General features: G+C 34.9%; 1 non-coding gene across 1 annotated transcript; it reads right to left on the bottom strand.

Moving 5' to 3' along the window:
- Positions 1-24,850: 24,850 nt before the first annotated feature.
- LOC127117050 (small nucleolar RNA R71) lies at positions 24,851-24,957 on the bottom strand. The gene has a single exon (XR_007801812.1). It is a non-coding gene; the product is annotated as a small nucleolar RNA R71 (small nucleolar RNA).
- Positions 24,958-25,217: the final 260 nt, after the last annotated feature.

The following is a 25,217-nucleotide window of genomic DNA, read 5'->3' as shown; positions in this document are numbered from 1 at the left end:
ATAAACAAATTCATGGGATTGACTATGATGAAACCTTTTCACCAGTTGCAATGCTTAAATCTGTTCGGATTTTACTTGCTATCGCTGCATATCATGATTATGAAATATGGCAGATGGATGTCAAAACTGCTTTCCTTAATGGAAATCTTCTTGAGGATGTGTACATGACACAACCTGAAGGATTTGACATACCAGAGGAAGCCCAAAAGATATGTAAGTTACAAAGATCAATCTATGGATTGAAGCAAGCTTCCAGAAGCTGGAATCTTCGTTTTGATGAAACCGTAAAACAATATGGATTCATCAAGAACAAAGATGAGCCTTGTGTCTACAAGAAGGTTAGTGGGAGCATGATCGTTTTCCTGGTATTATATATAGATGACATATTACTCATTGGAAACGATATCCCTACCCTATAACAAGTAAAGTCTTGGTTGGGGAAATGCTTTTCTATGAAGGACCTAGGTGAAGCAGCCTATATATTAGGAATCAGAATCTATAGAGATAGATCACAAAAACTGCTTGGCATAAGTCAGAGTACATACATGGACAAAGTGTTGAGACACTTTAATATGCATGATTCCAAGAAAGGATTCATACCTATGCAACATGGCCTGTGTCTATCAAAAACACAATCCCCTTTAACTAAGGAAGAAAGGGATCGCATGAATAAGATTCCATATGCATCTGCAATAGGATCTATCATGTATGCCATGTTATGTACTCGATCAGATGTCTCGTATGCTTTAAGTGCAACGAGTAGGTACCAATCTAATCCTGGTGATGCTCACTGGGTAGCTGTCAAGAATATCCTTAAGTATTTAAGAAGGACTAAGGACTCATTCTTGATATATAGAGGTCAGGAAGAGTTGGCTATAATTGGATACACCGATGCTAGCTTCCAGACAGATAAGGATGACTTTAGATCGCAATCTGGTTATGTGTTTTGCTTAAACGGTGGCGCTGTGAGCTAGAAAAGTTCAAAGCAAGATACAGTTGCTGATTCTACAACCGAGGCCGAGTATATTGTTGCCTCAAGTGCAACAAAGGAAGCTGTTTAGATCAAAAAGTTCATTAGTGAACTTGGCATAGTTCCTAGCATTGTGGATCCCATTGGTCTCTACTGTGATAACAATGGTGCTATCGCACAAGCCAAGGAGCCTAGATCTCACCAACGATCCAAACACATACTTAGGCGTTATCATCTCATTCGAGAGATAATAGATAGAGGAGATGTGAAAATATGCAGAGTACCTACACTTGACAATATTGCTGACCCACTGACAAAGCCTCTTGCGCAGCAGAAGCATGATGGCCATGCTAGATCTATGGGTATTAAGGGTATGCCTGATTGGCTCTAGTGCTAGTGGGAGATTGTTGGTGTAAGCCCTAGAGGCCAATACTTTTGGTACTTGTATTGAATTATTTATTAATAATAAAAGGCTTTTTCTTTATTATGTTTGTTTAATAAAGTCCCTAGAATAGCTAGTCTGTTTAATGTATCAAGTATGACTTAATCATGAGATCACATTAAACATAAGGACAATATTCTTAAAGTATCCGTAGTTGAGCTTTAGTGTGAAGTGGGATAACATTAAAGCATTAAAACTATTATGTTTGTAGACTGATGATCACATCTCATGGATCATGGATAAAGAGTTATCAAGTCTTAAACATAGGTATGAATATTAGGAGTAATATTTATACCGGATTGACCCGCTATGAGAATACTATATAGAAAGTTATGCAAAGTGTCATAAGTTATTCTCATGGTGATAATGGTGTATACCACTCTTCGACCTGAAACCACTATGGACCCTAGATGTAGAGTCGAGTGCTTTATTGCTGATCAAACGTTGTCCGTAATTGGATAACCATAAAGACAGTTGATGGGTACTCCACTAAGCATGCTGAGGGACATGAGTGACCTAGATGGAATTTGCCCATCCTGCATAAAAGGATAAATGTCTATGGGCCCAATATTGAACTGGACAAGGATGACATGGTCTATGCCTTGTGTTCAATATAGACATAAGGGCAAAAGGGTAATTATACACATAAGTATTATCACATAAGGAATTGTCAGATCACATGACATTTTCGTGTCTTGGGTAGCAGTGATGTGTTGCTAGATACCGCTCACTGTTTATTATGTTAAATACATGATTTAATATAATTGTCAATGCCGCGAAAACCTACAGGGTCACACACAAAGGACGGATTGATGAGAGATAAAGTAACTAAGGAATACCGTAAGGTACGGTGCCCTTAAGTGAATTATAGAACATCGTAAGGTACGGTGTACTTGAGTAGAATATGAAATATGGTAAGGTACCATGAGCTTAAGTGATTTTGGGCATATTATAAGATATGAGCCAAAATACACTTAAGTGGGCCTTTTAGCTTGAAGCCCACACAAGTGGTTATAATTTGGAAATGTAAAATAAAAAGGTATGGAAAGAAAACTCCAATTACAACAGCTTAAAGAGCTTAGGATAGAGGTCTATGAAAGCTCTAGAATTTATAATAAGAAAACTAAGCACTTCTATGATAAGATGATTTCTATGAAGGGATTCTCTCTTGGAAAAAATCCTATTGTTTAACTCCCGCCTAAAAGTTAGGGTTGGGAAACTTCGATCTTAATGGATTGACCCCTTTATTGTTACTAATATTTTCCCTCATGATGCAGTAGAAATAAAAAGTGCAGGTACTGATAAGGTTTTCAAAGTTAACAGGCAGCGCCTGAAGCCATTCCATGAAAGTTCAGTGCCTGAAGATGCACCCATATAAGAGATTTCCTTGGAAAAACCCACCTACATTACAACTTGATCAGGGAGCCTTTCTTCCTTTCTCTCAATCTTATTTTATATTTATGTTCTTTAATTGAGGATAATGTATGTCTTAAGTGTGAGGGAGGAAATCATTTACTTTATTTTCTTTCATTCAGTTTTCCTTGTTATTGTTGTTTTACTATTTGTTTTTGTTTGTTTTTTTTATAAAAAATTGCATGCTTTTTCATTGGTTTGGGTTGCAAGTGTTGCGTGAGTAATTTCTCTGCTCCGTTGATTAAAGACTTATGATGTGATGTAATTGATTTTCTATGCATTCTTAGTATGTTAAGTAGGACTAAATTTTGAAATGTGCATCATTTGTAGTTGATCAATACCCTTTGTGAGATTTTGAGCCTAATAATGGATAACATTCAAAAATCCATATTTTTCTTTCTTGTGTGTTTCACTCATGTCTGTTAGTCTCTAGAACTTGAATTGACTCTTGTTAAATCTTTTGTTTACTTGTGCATACTGATATAATAAAGACAACTTGTTTTTTAGCCAATTATCCAAAAAACCAATCCTGAATATATCATCCCTTATTTGAAAATCCTTTGAGTTTATTATCACATTCTTTGATTAAAGCTAATTACAAATCGAAAATTAAAAAAAATGGTATCACCCTATTCAAAGGGTTGAAAGAATCTTATTTGGAGTTATGTGGGGTTGAATTAATATAGTTGTGATGTTTCAAAGGTTGGCAGAAAACAAAAAATAAATTTAAAAAAAAAAGATGGAAAAAGAAAATAAGGCTAACAATACATATTCCTTCTGGAAAAAAGAATAAAAAAGAGAAAAAAGAAGAGAAATATTTGCAAGGTTGTTGTTTTAAAGTGAATGAAGGTTTATTTAGTTTAACTCCCGCAGTTTCTTTCAATTTTCTTTTGACCCTTTAAGTCTTAGCATAATACCCCTTAGGATTTACCTCACCCTTACCTTGGCCAAGTTATATCCTGAATACAAGTCCTTTTGATCTTTAGGTGTATGTATTTCAATTATGGATGTTAGAATCTTTTCAAGCTTATGATAGTGCTAATTTTTATGATGTGCTTTGAGTGTAAACAGTAACCTCAACACTTGAGGTTGAGTGGATTTTATTCTGTGAGGATCTTTCTGCTTTTAATGTACTCTTTAGTAAATTATCTTCTTACTTCTTTTGAATGTCATTCAGTTTTACTCACTTACACCATGTTCCTCAAAAATTGATGAGGATTTTACTTTCACCCTTGTGATTTTGAATGTCTTTGAATTAACATGCTCTGTTTGTTCCTATTTTTTTGTTTTGAATTTTAACTTTAGAATCTTGCTCGAAGTACAGAAGTTCAAGTTTGGGGGAATTTGATCAGTGCATTTTCATGCACATTATTTCACTATTATGTTGCAACAGTTCTAGAGTGTCTTTTGTTATTTCTATCATTTTAGTGTGTTTCCTTAGCTTAGTTTATTGTTACATTTATTTTAATTTCGTATGATATTTTTTGAATAAACTACTATTTACACCCTCTCGCTTCGCAGGTCATAACTTGGGCTACGAGAAACAGTTTGACGTGTTCAAATAGGAATTGGAAAAGCTGAGAGGATTAGCTAAAAGTTCCATGTTTAAGTCAGAAGAAGATTCGAAGTTTAGAAGACTCGAATAAATCATTTTAGTTTCATACTTTAGAAAATAATTAGTTTTGGGCTGATTTTTGTGTTCTCCGACCCGATTAAGATTTGAATCTTAATTCCTTGTTTCCTATAACCTAAAGCATCTGTGGTACTGTTCATTCACCAATTTACTATTCACGAGAACTAATCCCGAAGGGAAATTCTGCTTATTACGGGTTCCACCGCTTTGAGGTTAATTTAATTCCAATTCAGTTTTGATTTTAGTTCAATTATGCCTATGAGTGTCTTTGTTTAATTCAATTTATTTCGTTTCCTTAATTCGATCGCTACTCATATGATAGAATTGATTAAATTTGATTGTATGCATGTTTCTAATTGTAATCATGTGTTAACTTAGCTTATTCCTTAGCTCTACCTAATCTTTAAACTGTCATGCTTAATGCGGTAAATAGGAACATAATTTACATGATATTAATAGCGTTTGTCTAATTGATCTCATAATCGAATATAATCGAAGTTACTTAGGGGATTGGATTTACAATAGCGAGTGATAAGTTGGAACCCAAATCAATAGGATTAGCTGTTTTAGCTTATTCGTAATCAAACCATTTTTATAGTTATTCTATTTGAAACCTAAACCTTAAAACCTCCATTGTTTTCAGTTGGTAAAATTCAATATAAGAGTCTTTGTGATACGACATTCGAGTGTGGCTTCCCTAAACTACAATTTTTAATTACTCAATTTTGATATGTGCGCGATAGTGGATATATGATGAAGTAGGAATGGCTCAGATGGAAGACGAGTATTAATCAAAATTACAACACTAATTTGCTTAGGACATCCAAGATATAACCCGGTATAAGAAAGCATCAGCTTGTCGTGTTGAGGGTCCTAAAGGGTCGAGATGTTAAGTCTCGTACCATGGGTGTTGAACCCGAATAAGCCATGATAATGATCGGAGGGTCACCCTATGGGAACAGTTTTGAAATATGAAAGGTCATAAGGACCCAATAATGAAAAAGACGAGTGCATTGTAACATCCTAATTTTCCATACCTTAAATAATATATATGATTATAATTGAGATTTTAACATCGCTAATTATTACAAACTAAACATTGAAACTAACAGCTATAATAATAAATTTATCAACTAATTACTCTTTATTTTATTATTAATATTATTATTCAATTTGAATATCATCGTTTTATTTTACAAACTAAAGTTTGAAATTAGTCATTTAAATACTTAATTTTAAGTTAATTAATTATCCATATTATTTTTATTATTATTACTTTTGTTGTTTTGTTGTTATATTATTTGATGTTATTTGATTTAAATATCACTATTTTACTCTACAAACTAATCTTCAAAAAAAAAATATAGTAAATAAAATAACCTTAAGTTAATAAATATATTAAATAATTATCCTTGTTGTTATTATTATTATTATTATTATTATTATTATTATTATTATTATTATTATTATTATTATACTTATCATTTCATTTTATAAAAGAAATATATTTTATTTTTCTATTAATATTCTACATGATCATATGTCATGAAATAGTAAAAAAATCAACTTCCATACATTTCTCATCCACTATTTTCACAAAGTCATATTAGAACATCTATAAAACTATTCATGCAAGACTTGTAAATATTTGATAAAGACATATTTACTAGCAAGAGTTGAAAAGTTAGAAAGCATTGGCAAAAGGAGATAAATTTACATTATTTTAATATCTTACAACTAGTATAAATAGGGGTCTTTCTCACCCCATTTTCATTCATTCATTCACAAATCATCTTTCTTACCTCTTTATTTCCTTCTTTCTCTAGTTTCTTCATATATAAATATTAGTTTTAGTTGTCGAAGTTTTCACGGTGTCGGTTTGTAGTTTTTAGAGTTATTTTGGGGTCAAAGTTCTTCTAAAGTTTTAAAGGAGTTGATACGTCAAAGTTCTGCTCAAATCATTTTCATAAGTAACCGGTAAGCCGTTATAATTTAATTATTTTAATTATGTTATTTATATAAAGGTTATTTTAAGATTTCGATTTAAATTTCCGTTCAGACGTCGAGATATTGAACTTATAAAGTCCAAGATAAATTTTACCATTTTGAGTTGTTATAATGCCCAAGTATTATTATAAAATTAAAATTTTATTAGGAATACACTCTTGATAATTTTCTAAAACAAACAAATCCAAACGGGAGTATAGTCCAATTCATACTTGAATTTAATAATGATTTAAATATAGTGGAGGTTATTATTAAATATTTTAAATAAATAAATATTTTAATTTGTAACGGGATTATGTTTATTTAACCATAAATTATATTCTAATTATTTTATAAATTTCGTACAATTCAACGGTTATCGAAAATTAGGTTCTGGGCAAACATCAGAGAAAACGCTCGTGGACTTTCAACAACGATCAACAACAAAAGGTGGGGGCAAGGTCTCGTATACGTTGGGATGGTTAGCGTAAAATAGCTTAGTATATATATGTGTAGTTGTGATTCAAGCCCTACCAGCGATAAATAAGTAAGGAGAGCCTATTCTCGAATAATGATTTTCCCAAATCACTAAGCGAGGTTATGCCGACCTTAATTATTTATCATAAGAATGATCTATGACAATTTGAGGTTGTATTGTGTTTACCTTGTTTGATTAATTGTTTAATTGTTTATTTTATTTATACTTGAATGATTGTGATTGATAGACTAAGAAAATGATCTATTAAGGAGATAAACAACAACATTGATTAGATATTAAGTGTTAGATCCCCAATGAAATAAGGGATGTTGGATACATTGAGTAGTTGTATTCGGTTGGGTTCTGGCTAAGGAAAAGACTTGGTCGACCATGTCCTTTACGGTCCACCTCTCTTACCTGGGAAGTCAACCATACATTATTCATTGTATAAACTGAACTAGCTATATAGAGATAAGGATCACGGCAAGGAGAAATAGACAAGACGTTTAATGGATTTGGTACTCAACCGAAGTAATTAGATAATAACTATGACCTGAAAGGTTAATACGATATTTCCCAAATATTAACTAAATACTTATGGTTGAGAGTTACTACAAGATGGTTGAGTGATCATATAGACCTGCATTGAGGAATGTATAAGTCCACTGCCGTGCGGTATGGGACGTACGAAGTTGATCATTCGCCTACAATCCCGACGGGGATTATTATTTACGCATGCTAGGCAAGACGAGGGTCTTGGCCTGAATCCTCAGGGACGATCGTCTTATAACACCTGGACTCCATGTGAAGTTAGGTGGCACAGCTCTTGGTAATTGGGAGTACGTTGGTGGCATGTGGTCTTGTGATATCTGATCTTGGTAAATGGGATAGGTATCCTTGACAACGTTTAGTGGCCTGAGTCAACATATAGTTCAGGGATGCATTAGAATAAACACTTATAGAGTATAGATAAATATGGGATAAAGATATGCTTGTTCGAATAATTGTGGTTGTCATATATATATATATATATATATATATATATATATATATATATATATATATATATATATATATATATATATATATATATATATATATATATATATATATATATATATATATATATATATATATATATATATATATATATATATATATATATATATATATATATATATATTACTATTTTACATCCTATTCCCACTTTTAAACTTGTACGTAAATCTTAGCCCTGTATTCTTTTTGTCTTGCATCTTTGGATTGATCTATGACGATCAGACGACGAGCTAGACCATTTAAGAGGGAAGGCTATGGAGTGACAAATTACGATAATGTCAAGGCTGAAGGTTGCTAGCATTTTGTCAAACGCTTATCACATCGTTACTAGTACGTCATATTATATACAGTCAGTATAAGTGTCAGTCCTGTTGGACTTAGGAGGTCCTTCTGTTAAGCTTTCTTTTGATTTTCTTCATGTACTTTTATTTTAAGTTTTATCTATGTGGCAAGACCACTAGTCTTAACGGTGTCAAACTTTATGTAAAACATATTTGAAGCATATATATGTGAAGTAGTATATTTTAATTAATTCAGTCTTGTTATTTAAAATTTTTAAATTTTCTGTATTTTATTTTAGAATTTCACTAATGGGACATAGGCTGTCTCATACATCCTGGAGTTCTCTGAAACCGAGTAGTGAGAAGGTCGAGTATTAAGAGGCAAGTAGGTCAGATGATTGTACTCATACACACAAATTGGACCCGATGTAAATGCTAGGATGCCATGTGAAGAGTCATATGAGACAGTTACAAAATGTTCCATAATGACATAAGAGTTACAAATATTGATGGAAAAGACGTTATTTTGCAATTATAAAGGAGGCATACATTATCTAAGGCTACGCTTTTGAGGGATATGAGAAGGAAAGCATTAAGGGAGGATGGATTAGTCAAGCCATATAAATAGGAGATTTCATGTATGAAAAATGAGGGGAATCATCTATGAAAATACATAAGATACACTTATAGCCAATCATTTAGGGCTCTGTCTCGCCGTATAACGGGGAAGTCAACCTTTTAGTGTTTTTTTAGCAAGAACAACTAAATACTCAAAGGGAGCAGATCCTACAAGATGTTTACCATGCCAAAATCATCCCCGAGCTTCAGTCTCCTAAAGGAGATTCCATCGGGAATGATATAAATAAATGGTGCAAGTACCACATGATACATGGCCATCATACTAACACTTGTCATCAATTGAAATGGGAGATTGAAAAGTTAATTCATGGAGGCCGCCTATAAATATATGTACAAGGAGATGTTAAAAAATCATAAATTAGGATCCCACCACAAAGAGAATCTAAATGAAGAACTTCTCAGCCTTGAAGAGGTCAAAGTATTGAGGAGGGTCACAAGCCCCATCAAGCACACCACACTTTGAAAACAATTGTTGGAGGATTCATAGAAGGTGAAAAATCCATCACATCCATAAAAAGGTATGTGAGAGGTGATGTACATCACGAGAGCACCGCCTTTAAAGAAAGCCATGACATCGCAAAACAATAATTTCTCCAGCAGGGGCGCAAAAGGAATTATTCCCCATGAAGATGATTGCATGGTAATCAACCTCCAAATTCATCATTAGAGCGACAAAAAAAGTATTGGTAGATTTTGGTAATTCGGACAACATTCTCTACTAGAATGCTTTTGAAGGTTTAAAGATAAAATCATAGCCCCTACAACATTTTAGGGGTTTGTTGGTTGATTTTTCAGGAAAGCATGTGCATGCCCCTGGATATGTCACCATTCAAACTACTTTTGAAAAATGAGGAAGCCTGAAAACTATAAAAGCAAGATATATGATGGTGAGAGCTTTATCCCCATACAACATTACAATTAGCATATTGCCTTTCAACTCTTTGGATGACACACTATTAACTATATACCTAAAAATTAAGTACCCTCTAAGAAATGGACAAGCAGGGGTAGTGAAAGGCGACCAAGAGTTGGCGAGAAAATGATATAGGGGCAACCTCAAGATGAGGAAAAGGGACAAGGAAGGGCCCATTTGTTCATCCACCTCACACAATGTAAATTACATAGATCTAGACCCACTGGCTTATTTCTTAGAGGAAAGGTTGATATATACGGAGGAATTGAAGACCATTCAAATCGCCCCTGAAGGCCATCAGACTACATAGATAGGAACTGCGTTATTGGAGGGGAAGGAAGTCAAGATTGTAATACTCCTACATGAGAATGGGGATCTATTTGCATGTGCCAAATAATATGCTCGAAATAGATCCAGATACATTGTGTCATCATTTAGCCATTAAGCCCAGATTCAGACTTTTCCCTCAGAGGAAGTGTAATGTAGGGGAGGATAAAAGAGAGGACATCTCAGAAATGGAGATGAAGTTAAAAGAGGTTAAGTTTATTCAATAGGTCAAATATCCAACCTGGTTAGCTAAAATCATGATGATGAATAATCCCTCTAGAAAATGGAGAATGTGTGTAGATTTCACCAACGTGAACAAAGCAAGTCTAAATGTATTCACTGCCAAGTATTGACAGGCTAATGTATAATGCCTCGGGGTTCATAATACCATGTTTTATAGACACATACTCGGGTTACAATCAGATAAGGATGAACACTAATTAAGAGCTAAAGACAACCTTCATAACCATCCGTAACAATTTCTATTATGAGGTCATGTCGTTTATATTCAAATACGCCAGGGCCACATACTATAAAATGATTGACAACGTCTTATCTCAATAGATAGGTCAAAATTTAAAAGTATATATTGATGACATGGTTGTCAAGACTCATGAAGAAAGTAAGCATAACAAATACTTGAAAGAGACTTTAGCATGAGTGGAAAAATACAACATGTGTTTGGACCTGAACAAGTGCTCCTTTGGGGTTCAATCCGGGAAGTTTTGGGGCTTCATACAAACAAACCAAGGAATTGAATCAAACCCATATTAGTGTTAGTTGATCATAGATCTGAGGAGATTGAGTCTGATAAAAGAGGTTCAAACAACTGAGTGGAAGATATGCATCGTTATATCACTTCTTACCTTATGTAGGTAACAAATCCATTCACTTTTTGCAACATTAACGACATCATCGAGATTTCTATGGACCAAAGAATGTGATGGGGTTTTTAAGAATTAAAAAACTTCATGGTAACCCCACCCATACTCACACGTCCAAAGAGGGGAATTAATTTGTTTCTTTATTTATCAGTTACTACCAATGCCATAAGCTCAATGTTAGTCCAAGAAGGTGACAAAGGAAAAAACATACTACTTTGTCAGGAAGGTCTTGAAGAGGCCGAGATATGTTTTCAGAAAATAGAATTCCTTACTTTAGCGGTCATAGTTACTGTAAGAAAACTACGGGCTTGTTCTCAGGGGTCCCGATCATCATAAGAACAAACTATCTCATTGAACAAGAATTGAAAAAGCCAAACCTATTTGGAAGAATGGTATCCTGTGAGATCGAGCTCCCAGGGTATGATATATTTTGTATCCATGAGTAACATCAAGTCCCAAGCTTTTGCATATTCTCTGGTCGAGTTTAGCATGCATATATAAACAAAAAACCAGTTCCTTTGGACCCTATCAATGGATTGATCTTAGATTTTAAAGGGAAATGGAATAGAAATTGTATTATAAGGACCTTGCAAGATATTGTTAGAACAATCATTGTGCTTTGGCTTTAAGGATAATAACAACCAAATAGAGTACAAAGCTTTAATAACATGAATGAAATTAGCCCGATAAGTAAGGGCCAACAATTTTCGAGTGAGGAGTGTCTCCCAGTTATTCATTAACCATATTAAGGGAGATTATCAAGCCAAAGAACCTATATTATCAAAACATTTACAGAAGGTCCTAAAGATGGCAAAAGTATTCCAGACTTTCAAGATAGTTAACATACCTTGGGAATAAAATACTTGTGCATATCTGGTATTAAAGCTCACCAATAGTAAGAAATAAGGTCTCAATAAAACCATGATACATGAGACTTTTGAGGTTCATGGTACGAAGTATGAACCTGTCCAAGTAATTGTTGTAGATATCAGTGAAGGTTAGATGTCTCCCATCATCAGATACTTGATGAATGAAAAATGTTAGAGGATGATGTAGAAGCCAAAAAAATAAGAAAACTTTTTAGTTATATATGTCATGGTTTTAGACAACCTCTATAGGATAGGGAAATCCATGCATTTGTTGAGATGATTGGTAGAAAAATAGGCAAATTTCTCTTTAGAATAGGTGCGGGAAGGCATTTGTGGAAGCCATATTGAAGGACGAAAACTAGCGAGCAAGCTTCTAATAGTCGGGTACTATTGGGAGGATATGCTAAGAGATAGTGTCGAGTTTGTCAACCAATCTTATAAATTCCAAATATTATCAAGTTTTATCCATGCCCCAACCGAGATCCTGCACTCAGTGATTTCACTATGGCCTTTCTGTTAGTGGGGTATTCATACTTGGGCCATTATCATTAGCCCCTAAACACCTGAAATTCTTATTGTTCGTGGTCAACTTTACCAAATGGGTTAAGGATGACTAGTGGCTAAGATAACTACATAAAGGGTACATTGTTTTTATTAGCGAAACTTTATTTGCAAGTTTCGGTTATTGAAGACCATAGTCTCTGACAACAAAATACAGTTCACCTTCTCTTTTATGGTCAACTTCTATAAGAACTTAAGAATCTAGACAATGTTTATCTCAATAGAGCACGCGCAAGTGAATACTCAGGAAAAGTCATATAACAAGATCATACTCACTGGCATTTGGAAAAATCTTGACTAAGCCAAATGATCTTGGGTCAAGCAACTTCATGAGGTAACATAAATTCTAGAAAATAAGTCTTTAAATTTTGAATAAAAGTATCCCTTTTATTATATAACATGATTGCGGAGGATACCATTGGGTGTTACATGTATTATGGTCTTATCACATGGCCCATCACTCATAAACCAAGAAGACCCCCTTTCAAATGGTAAATGGATCATACGCATGCTCCCAATTTAGATTAACATGCCTACTTGAAGAAGATACACTTTAATAAGAAGGACAATCACGCCAAACTTAGAAGTTCAACCAACTTGATAAAAAAGGTCAGAGAAATGGCTCAGATTCAAGAGCTTGTGGTAAAGAAAGGAGCGACTAGGAGGTATAATACCAAGGTGAAACCGATAAAGATAGAGGAAGGCGGTCTGATGCTAAAATATGTGGTGGTCCCGACCATAAAAGGAAATTTATATCCCAATTAGGAAGAACCCTACAAAGTATGTTACAAATTATCCCGATGAGTGTACGAGCTTAAAACTTGGAGGGAGAAGACCTCTACAAGGGCAGAGGTTTTTAACAAGTCACCCTTAATTTTTAGAATAATTTATATGTCTTCAATCAGGAACAAAACTCAGTAATTTAGTTAACTCTGACTAGAGAATGATGTAGGAACTCACTGAATTCCCTTGCTTTTACTTAAGTCTCCTAAGGGTGAATAATGCAGGAATCCACTAGGACCTTCTTGCTTTTTCTTAAGAATCTTAAGGGAGCACAATGCAGGAATCATGTGGGCTCTCCTTGATTTTACTTAAGACTCCCAAGGGAACACAATGCGAGAAATAAACAAAATCTCCTTGATTTTACATAAGACCCCCAATTGAGCATAATGCAGGAACCCATTGGGCCATTCTTTCTTTTACTTAAGACTCTTAATGGAGCATTATGAAGGAAATCATCATGATATCCTTGCTTTTAATTAACACTCATAAGGGAGAACGATGCAAGCATCCACATATTCTATTTGCTTTTACTTAAGATTCCTAAGGGAGCATAATGAAGGAACCCACCCGATTCTACATGATTTTACGCAAGACTTCTAAAGGAACATGATGCAGGAACCCATCGAGTTATCCTTACATTTACTTAGGACTCCATATATAGCAAAATCTTGGAACCCACCAGGGTTTTCCACACGCTCAACAATAACACTTATTGTGCAAAGACAATGGTTAAACCCTAAAAATAACCGAGTTAAAAATACAAATAACACACAACATTAAACATCTAAAGATGAAGCATAACATATATTGATTTAAATTATAGAAATATGATTACAAAACTATCCATTGACATGAAAAAAATTATTCGAGCAGGTGTAATTTAAACAAATTACAAAATCCACAATCCTAAGTATTAGGAGAGGCCTCAAAGGGATTCTACACCAATGGGCTTTCTTCCCTACTATAGAAAACCCACTTCACAACGGTTGGAAAAGTGATACCATCACGGTTGACTAACCGTTGTGAGGTAGGGTGTGGTTGTAAGTATGTTATTTTCCACCATGGGTGTGTGACCGTTGTGATAAACTAGGTAGCGCGCTACATATCACAGCAGTTGAAATAAACAATTATTGTGCAATATATATATATATATATATATATATATATATATATATATATATATATATATATATATATATATATATATATATATATATATATATATATATATGAAGGTCATGCGTTTGAAACCCGCTGATTGTATGGTATCTGTAGTAGTAAATTCATGACCATCAAGCTATGGATAAGCTTAACGTCAATAAAACCAGAGTCGTCACCGCGCTTTTATTGTTTCAAAAGGAAAAGGGAAAAATACGTACAAAACCCAAAGATAAGAAGTTTTCAAATCAAAACTAATAAAATGCCAGAGATTACAAGTAAGGAGGTTAGTTACATAGAGGGAAGGTGTTAGCACCCAAAGTGTCCTAGGTACTCCTAGGGGGCCATTTTTTATGTGTGTATGTGTTTTTGGTATAAAATATGTTTGAAGAAAATAGAGTGTGGGGATGAGGAAAGAATTCATTGGTTATATTTTTGTGTTTGGCAAGACCTTCGGACTTGTGCCTACGTACCAACATAAAAATGAGGGATCAAAACCTCGTAGTTCGTGTTATCAATTTCAAAATGAGTGGATTTCTGTTAATCAAATTTTAAGTTTAAAAAGGCACAAAGGGCCCAAAAGTTTGAATGGGTGTTAGTTCTTTTTGTCTTTTGAAATTTTAAGTCAATATGATTAGATTTGTTCACAAGTTTGATTTAAGAAAAGAATTTGAAAATTAAATGGCATAAGGCCAAAGTTTTTAATTGAAATAAGGTCAAAGTTTGAAATCACAAGCAAAGAACGTTTTTGAAAAGGGGGAGAGATTTTGAAATTTAAGAAGTGGGGGGAGATGAAGAGACTAACCCTAAGCATAAAATTAAAAGTTAAGAGTTGAAAAGATCTAACCAATGGGATGCAATCCAACAGACAAGAATGTCATATAGAAAACCCACTTTCCCTTTGGACTTTGAATCAAGCAATAATCAGAAAACAATTAGCAATATCAAACATCATGAAGATCAAGGCATCAAATAAAGATAGCCACATCCAAGGAAGTAACTCCATAGCTAGCAGTCTTCTTTGTCTTCTCATGTCTTAGATGAAATACTCCTTGATTAACTCAGAATAAAGCATTAGACACAAGATCAAAATAACAGTTGTATCAAGACCATGTAGCAGATAAGTTCAAGTAGATCCCAATACTTGCATCAAATGAAAGCTCAAATCATAATAACTTGGTCTCAAAATGTTGGCATTGGCCAAGTCCTTTTGCATAGGGAATATTGCCTAATCCTAAGTCCAAAACTTCAGAGCAAACCCAACAGTCCACACAAACATTATTTAGGGTTTTTGTTGTATATTAGGTATTTTAAGGTCCTAAGACCCTAAACACAAACAAAGTACACAAATAAATATATACAATCACAATATATGGCTCAAATGAGCAAAGTGAAAATGGCATAAACATAAACAAGTTAAATGATATGTAAATGACAAATGAATGGCAAATGACTTGGAGTTAAATTGCATAAAATAAATGACTTGAAAGTAAAGCAATATTAATAAGAATTAGTCAAATGTTAGCCAAGGTTAATTATATGTTAGTGGTGTTTTTCTTTTCAATTGATTAAGTCATTCTTTGAAGAACACTCAACCATCTATTCACAAGCATGAATCCTTGAACCAAGACATTTTCCAAAGGAAGGAAAAATGCCAAGTTTCCTCACAATACCATGAAAGATGGGAGACTTACAATCTCACTTACTAGAATGCTATGCGTTTAGGGTCAAATTTAGCTCTATGTTAAGCAATCGTAATTGGACTTATATAGAAGTCACAACTATCTGAGGTCGGGCAATAAAAATTTAGGTGCTAATGCATGTTAGAGATTTGGTATAATGAACCAAACTCCTAAAACATACCACAGACTAAAAGAAAAGATCAAAAGGGATGAACCTGTCTCATCCATACTTGTATTGGTTCATTTGACACAAAGTCATTGACGAACCAATTAGCCTTAGGATATTGAGATTTCATTGGTCAATGAAAGGGATGGGAAAGAATGGGAATAAAGATGAAGAGGGAGGGGAGATGAGAGAAACACAAATTGCTCATGGGAGGAATTTTATCAAATTAAAATCATTCATTCATTTGGGAGGTGAAATGTCCATTTCATCAATTCCCTAAATCCAATGATTGTAATCCAATAAAAGTCAAAATAACCTTGACCAAGGCCCAAACAAATAGTCAAACATCATAAGACCATAAAAATGGCTCAACATAATTTTTACAGAATTAATCAATTAAAAATCAAATTAAAATTGCATTTAAATTCAATTTAATTTGATCAAAACTTAAAATCTCTTCAAAACACTAAATAAATGGCCAAGAGATTTCTCCTAGGTCATACAAGGTCAAAGGACCTTAGACAAAAAAAATTCATGATTTTTGAAACGTCAGAAGTATTTTCGAATAAGGAAAAATATGCACAAAAACATTTAATTCATGAAAAATATCAAAGTTAATCCAAAAAATAATTTTAATTCAGAAAAAGAAAGAGAAAAATATTTGAAGATTTTTGGTGAAAGTCCCATATTTTTTGGATTAAAAATGAAATTAATATGAATTAAATAAAATAAATGGATTAAACATAAAATCAGAAATTAAAAAGAAATTCAAAAAAACAAGGGCCATCAGATCTCCCTCATTAATTGAGGTGTCAAATCTGATGGCCACACGTGCGCGTTCCACCATGCTCCTCGGTTAATGCATTATACGTGTGGTAATCATAATGAAGGCTTAAGATTAAAACATTTGAATCAGATTAGATGGTCTGGGCTTCACCAACGCACCACCAGAGCCCTAGCTCCGGTGATCACCACCGGTCTGGTTCAAGCTCAACTTCATAAAAAATGGAAAATGAATATACTAATTTGAAGAAAGAATGCTCAGGAGCACGAATCTGACCTCAATTTCTTCCAATTCCAAGTATATTTAAAGATACATGGATTTGAAATTTGAGGTTCATGATTTGAGTTGCTTCAATTTGACCTCAGAGCAAATCAATCTTGTTGCCTACATTGGTAGGACTTCAGCAAACCAACAATCACGAAAAATAGTGGAGAATTGAGAGAGAATCGAAGATATGAAGTTTCTGAAATTTCACCTTCGAGTTGCTTCAAATTCACTTGATCTTGATCTGGATTTGCTTGATTCCTCTTCCTCTTGCTTGTAGTGATCAATTGAGATGAAAAGGGCAATGAATTCTTGGAGTTTGAATTTCAAAATAGAAGGTGAAATTCAAACTCAATTTCAATTGAAATATTCAAGAATTCTATGGAATAAAGGGTTTGGATTATTCTGGAAAAGCTCGGGCAAGGTGTTCATGATGTTCTGAGCTCATAGCACTCGTATTTATAGCCAAATCAAATGCTCTTTGCACACTTCCATTGGAAATCCAAAAATAGTAATTTGCATCATGAGCTTGCATGGGCATATACAAATCCCAAAGAATGATTAGAAATGGTCCAAAATCGTGCACAAGTCATGCTGAAAGCAATGCATTAAGCCATGCAATGTTGAAATGAATTTGATCATGAGAATCTTCCAAATGGTACCATGCATTACACCCATGCGCAAGTCCTTCAATATTGATCCAAATAAGATGCTTTTGGACTTTTTAGAAAGGTGAGATCAAGGGTAACAACTTTAATGTTAAACACTTTTCCATTTTAATCTTGCATCATGATGAATTTTGAGGTGGAAGTTTTAAAATCAAACATAAATGAAAATTTTCTAAGTACCAAGTCAAATGTTCACTTCTTCCACCTTGAATAACTTTTGTTATGGACTTCAAATGGAAACACTTCCTTCATCAAAGTTGTTTCTCTTTCAAAACTATTCAATGTGGTCACAAATTTGACCTCATTTGGATTTGGCATGAAGGAGTTATACATTTTAGAAGTTGAGGAAAATCACTTGTTCAATGGTAATGGTCCAAAATGACCTACAATGTTTCCTCTTGGCACATGCATTTTAAAGTAGAATTTGAACTTATTCCAAACATAAAAGTTGCAAATGACATATTTAATTTGATCATGGAATTTTAATGGATTTCATATCATAAAAAATGAGCAATTTATGGTCTTGGGAAGTTGACCTCCTAAATAGGGTTCAAACAAAATGACCTATAATCTTTCACCATAAAAAATGACGTTACAAGCAAAACGAGATCTATACTTCAACATGAAAGTTGTTTGGAATGTCATTTTGAGTAATGTTTATCTTAGAATAATTTTCATATAACAAAAAGTGTAGGAGATAAGGTCTAAGGAATCCTAGTTTTGACCAGTTGACTTTCTCTGGTCAACCACCATGAACCAACTTGCTAGCTTGACATTATGTTGATTTTTGGGACTCATGGAGGATAATATATGTGTAAGATGATGTAATATGAAGCATCCCTTTAAATATTTGATCAAATGATGAAGAAACTTTCTGAGGAAGTTACACAAGATACCTAGATGAATTAGGGCTTCTAAGGCAAACAAGCTTCAAACTCTTGTTGAATTATTGATCAAAATGATATGTGAAGATCATGGGGATCCATATATGATGTCTAGAGTCAATGTGAACTATCTCTTGATTAGTTACAATGCATTGAGGATCTCAAACCCTAGATATGAGCTTGATGGAGCATGGGTGAACACACACACTACCTACAAAAGTAACAAACTATACATAGACATATTTTTGGCATTTTAGTTAGTAAATAATGGAAAACAAAGTGTTATAAAATCAAATGTGCTTGGTGATTTCGCCCAATGCAAACCCAATGAGTGGGGGGTAAGGAGAATGCCAAGGTGTGATCCCAAAGCTAATGCACATGATGAGATAGCATGAGGGATCTTAGGGTCAAAATTGGGGTCTTACAGCTGCCCCTATTTACGGACATTCTAACTGAGGATGTGAAGGTGAAAACCTTTGTATCAACTCAGTAGAATGGACTTAAATAACAACATATAGAAACAAATTTTGGTCCCTGATATACCTCATGATGCATATGATATGAAAGTTAAAAAGAATCTTTGTGGGGAAAATATTACCACAAAGGAAAAGAATCCAAAGAGACTGAAAGTCCACTAGAGTATAATGCATTCCATAAGGAAAACTCACTGGAAAGACAAAGTCTCTGGGGAATAAAAGCCATGCGTAGGCCAGGCTACCACTTGGAAATTGTTGGAGATATGAGGGGGATTCCATGAAAATAAATCAATGGAAAGACTCGGTTTGGGTACATTAGAACAAGACTGAAATACTCGAACCAAGCAGGGAATGGCGACTTCACTCAGAAAATACGCACTCAAACTCAACTGGGGAATAATGAACTTCAACATAGGAGTGCCAAAGGTATATTATCTATTACTAGTTACTGGGTTGGAAGATAATATACTCTGATAGAGAGGCATCCGTTACCGATTAGGGTAAACATATCAAGGATGACCCGCTGAGGAAAAAGGAGGTGTATTTATTACCTGTTAATGGGTAAGAATAGCCTACCAGGGAAATATCAAATAGGATTTACAACTACCGGTTACTGGGCAGAAGACCAAAGAGAGAGAATATTCGTCACCGGTTAAAGTGAACATATCAAGGATAGACTCAGAGGAAGAATATTTGTCATCGGTTACGATGAACATATCAAGGATAGACCACCTGGGTAAATGGGAAGAATATCTGTTACCGGTTAGGGTAAACATATCAAGGATATACTTCCTGAAAAAGTAGGAATTATATCTGTCGGTTACTAGGTAGAATACCAAAGACAGAATATCCGTCACCGGTTAGGATGAACATATCAAGGATAGACTCAGCAGGGGAAAGCAGGATTTACAACTACCAGTTACTGGGCAGAAGACCGCAAAGAGGAGAAAATTCGTCATCAGTTAAGATGAACATATCAAGGATTAACTGGCTAGGGAATGAAATAGGAATTACAACTACCTTTTTACTGGGTAGAAAACCACAAAGGGAGAATATCCGTCACCGGTTAGGATGAGCATATCAAGGATAGAATGCCTGGGGAAACATAAAAACGAATCCGCTAGGAAAAATAGGAAGTAAGTTACTTTTACCGGGTATTGGACAAAAGTAAAGTACTCAAAAATCGAGAAGAATATTACCAGTTACTGGGAAATAGACTATCGGGGGACCAAAAGTATCAATCCATGTAAGAGCAAGAAAGAAATGGTCGAACAAAGACTCAATCCGATGAGGATGTAATTCAAGGGGAGTGGTTTCATCCAGGGAATTAACTGGAGAGGACATTGAAATAATAATCATCCACGAGGAAATAACTCAGTGGGGAATGAGAAAGGTTAAACTCTTTCTGCCTAAGGGGTTGACACTCTACAATTGAAAGAGGACAGGCACACCAAATCTACACGGAGAAATAATGTCACCATAGTAGGGGATCCGAAATAAGGAATCTCATGCAAGAGCAAATGCATAATGAAATATTTGATGTTGTGTTTTATGCATGAATATGTATGTATATGATTGATGATTATGCTGACAAAACTATCAAAAAGGATAAAAATGTCACAGATTTGAATCATCTCTACAACACTCAGCTAATCTCGATAAGATGGAGACACCAACTGGAGAAACATGCTGGGGATGGACGTAAATCATCCGGCTCTGAATACCTCAACCCTAGATGGGGAAAGAGAGACGCTCTACTGAGGATCCAAACTGTTCACTCTGTGGGGGATTTTAGGTCAACATTATCTCAAATGAGACAACCTCACAGGGGGCCAAATCAAATACTGCTCAAGAATCAATAATGCCAGGAATCGGGAATGAACTCTGTCAGGGGCTTTATGAGATAAAACTCTGCACGGGGTCCATGCAAACTGTTGAGGATGTAAGCCTACCACTCAGCTGAGGAGGTGATTACAAACTCAGCAGGGGGAAACTGACTTGTTGTTGGGGAGGAAAAAGGTTACCAAACCAACCGCTTGGGGAAGACCAACAATTATTCGCACTTTAGGACTCACCTGTTCTCAGATTGTTGTTGATATTCCTTACTGAAATTAATCGCTTTTAAAGTAATTACTTTCATTTTGAGAAAAAATAATTTTTAATATTTGATTTATTTCATAATCATCATCATAAAATTCAATTCTATTTAGCTGAAAAGTAAATAAGAATAGAAAGAAATTGGATAAAAAGCTCAACTTTATCTAATAGAATGGTAGTCTGTAAATGACAAGACTCAATAGATCTTTACAAAAGTTGAAAATGGTAATTTACATGGAAAATGGATACATTGAATACAATGGTCACTAATCCTTCTACCAATTTCAATATCCGCTGCGCTCTGGGCTTCGGTTGAGAGTGATTAATCAGAACTGATTGACTTGCTCAAAATTGCTCCTATGATTGGGGAATCAACCAACTGCAGCTACTTGCCATAATCCCTAATTTTTGCCTAGACTACCCCAAGGTGGGGTACTCAATCTATCCAAATAATTTTCTATTTTATGTCTCTAATTTTTGCCTGGATCGCCCTTTCGGGTTTTCAATCCACTGAGACACTCATTTTTGCCTAAGCCGTCCTTTTGGGTTTTCAACTTAGTGAGATGTTCTTTTCTTTAGGCGAAGTATTTCTTGACTGCATCGGCATTCACAGGACGAGTGAACTCTTCACCGTCCATAATTGTAAGAATCAAAGCACCGCCTGAAAAGGCTTTCTTAACAACATACGGGCCTTCATAATTATGAGTCCTTTTGCCCCTAGCATATGGTTTGAAAGATAAAATATTCTTGAGCACAAGGTCACCTTCTCGGAACACACGAGGCCTGACCTTCGTGTCAAAAATCTCTCTTCATTCTTTGCTAGTATAACTGACTATGGCACATGGCAATCAACCTCTTCTCTTCAATCAAATTCAGCTGGTCATATCTGGTTTGACACCATTCAACTTCTGTCAAATTGGCTTCCATCAAGACACGCAATGATGGGATCTCAACCTCGACGGGGAGAATAACTTCCATGCCATAAACAAGTGAGAAAGGGGTTTCCCCTGTTGAAGTAAGGATGGATGTACGGTACCCATGCAAAGCAAATGGGAGCATCTCATGCCAATCTTTGTATGTTACCAACATCTTCTGGATGATCTTCTTAATGTTCTTGTTTGCAGCTTCAACAACCCCATTCATCTTTGGTCTATAGGGAGAAGAATTATGATGTGCGATCTTGAAGTCTTTGCAAAGAGCTTCCACCGTATTATTATTCAAGTTCGATCCATTATTAGTAGTGATCTTACTCGGCACACCATAACGGCATATAATCTGATTCTTGATAAACCTCACAACAACTTGCTTGCTTACATTTGATCACACTGAATCACACCACGTCTTTGACTCAGATTTCACATGTTTATTAGGTCTTTGTTACCATTTTGCTTGTGTTATGCTCTCTTTTATGTTGTTTTCAGATATTTAGCTCTTTCGGGACCTTTTTAGAATAAACGAAGCAAAAAGACCAAAAATTAGGGTTTTTCGGCAAATATTGTACACATGGCGTTATGCATGGCGGCCGCTATAGGAGAAGCCATGACACATCAGCCCTCAACCAGGAGGAAACCGCCACGATCCCATGAACTTTCCCATTCATACACATGGTGGGAGCCATGAAGGGGTGGCGGGCACCACCTTCGCATTTCACGTTCCCACTAAGGAGAAGTTGAAGGGCATCATGGTCTTTGCATGCTGCTGAGTTCCTCTATAACTAGGCCGTTCTAGTTCATTTCCAAATCATCCAACTTAGTTTACAACACTAAGACTATATTATCATCTGTAAAAGCGGTAATCCGTCACAACGAGGGGTTATCGCACTGTAGTGTAATTGAGTTGGAGCACTTTGATTTTGTTGTCGTCTTTATCTTCAAAGTCAAAGGTTTATTTTCCTTGTACCAGATTTAAAGCCTTCGTTTGGAGCAGGTTCTAGTTTAATCGCTTTTATTTATTTTACTTGTCATGCTTTACTTTATTTAATTTCTTGCTATGCTTTACTTTATTTAATTTCTTGCCATGTTTTACTTTATTTAATTCTTGTCATTGTCTTTACTTTATTTAAATTTCTCACCATTATCTTTATCCCTCATTTTAATTATTTTACACGCTTTACTTGTTCTTTACGCCTTACATTCTAAAATAACTTTTCATCATGATCAATATCGTTGTGTTTGTTTGTATTACCATGTCTGGCTAAATCTTTCAAAGGTTAGAATGTAAGGATCGCGGTTAAAGAGATGTTTCACATATTTAATATGTAGAAATGCTTTAAAGGCTGTTTTGATTTTTTTTAATTCGTGTTTTCTGAAACAAACATGGTTAGTTTTAACTACTAAAGGAGTGCGAAAGCACCCTGGCTTAGTTAACTAGGAATTTTTATCACTTTAAGGAAAACCGATTTTTGAAACTACTTTCGAACGCGTTGATAGATTTAAAATTAGGAAACTCCTTGGGTAAACTTTCCAAATTAAAATCACTTTTCAACTAAGTTTACGAGTCTTATTTCTTAAAAATAAGTTTACTACTTTAGTGTTCTGCGCACCTTTTATAAGTGACAATAAAAGGCCTTAATTTAAGGGTAAACTCGGTTCTGAATACGCAGAAGCGACAATTCCTGTTAAATGGATTCTTTTCAAGAGTAGAAAATATTTCCCCATAAGTAGTTCTATTTAGACAATCGAAACATCGGTTAACTGACGTGAAATACATTCAAACCTGTCTTTATCTGCACTGTATTTATTATTTCCTTTATTTACTGTTATTTTGCGACTTCAATATCTCTTTTGTACCGCCTTAGATAAACATCGTAACAATAATAATCGATAGATTGACGATTTGGTCTCTGTGGGATCGATATTCTTTTATATTACTCTGACGCGATTCGTGCACTTGCGAATAGAGCGATCAAGTTTTTGGCGCCGTTGCCGGGGACCAACTTCGTCAAATTTCGTACCTGTTGTTACACCGTCTAGACTAAGGAATTATTAGCCGGTAAATGCGAAGAACCCGTAGTACTGGAAATTTAGTAGATCCTTTAGTGGAACCCGAATGTTACACTCGTACATGCCTTTTACTCATCCGAATTAAGAAAGTTATGGCCGATAATCGCGACCGGAGACCTCTTAAGGAATTTTACCAACCCTGTGAAAAGGAACCTAGTTCTAGTATAGTAAACCCCCTCATTCCTGCCAACAATTTCGAACTAAAACCATCTTTACTGCAATTAATGCAACAAAACCAATTCGCGGGTCTATCTACTGAGAACCCAATTCAACATTTAAAAGTCTTTATCCAACTGGACGACACTTTTAAATCCAACGGTGCTTCACCTGATGCGATCCGTTTAAGATTATTTCCTTTCTCCCTCAGAGATAGAGCATGTTCATGGTTGGATTGACTTCCAGCTAGATATTTTCCCCCTAGTAAGACTATTGTTCTTTGAAACCAAATAACTAGATTTACTCAAAACCAAGGAGAATCACTTTTTGAAGCTTGGGAGAGATATAAAGAGTTATTAAGAGTCTGCCCACACCATGGCCTAGAACAATGGCTGATCGTTCATACCTTCTACAATGGACTCCATTATAACACAAAGATGAGCATCGACGCTGCCGCTGGTGGCGTGTTGATGAACAAACCTTACCCTGAAGCTTGTGACCTAATTGAGGATATGGCCCAAAACCATTACCAATGGGGAACTGAATGAGCATCAGTAGAGAAAAAGGAGACCAAAGGTGGAATACATGAGATAAACTCTATGGACATGATGCAGGAGAAAATGGACGCTTTAGCTCTTAAGG

The sequence above is a fragment of the Lathyrus oleraceus genome, chromosome 1, assembly GCF_024323335.1.
Source record: "Lathyrus oleraceus cultivar Zhongwan6 chromosome 1, CAAS_Psat_ZW6_1.0, whole genome shotgun sequence".
NCBI lineage: Eukaryota > Viridiplantae > Streptophyta > Magnoliopsida > Fabales > Fabaceae > Lathyrus > Lathyrus oleraceus.
The sequence above is the reverse complement of the archived record's forward strand: the minus strand, read 5'-3'. Positions and strand labels throughout refer to the sequence as shown.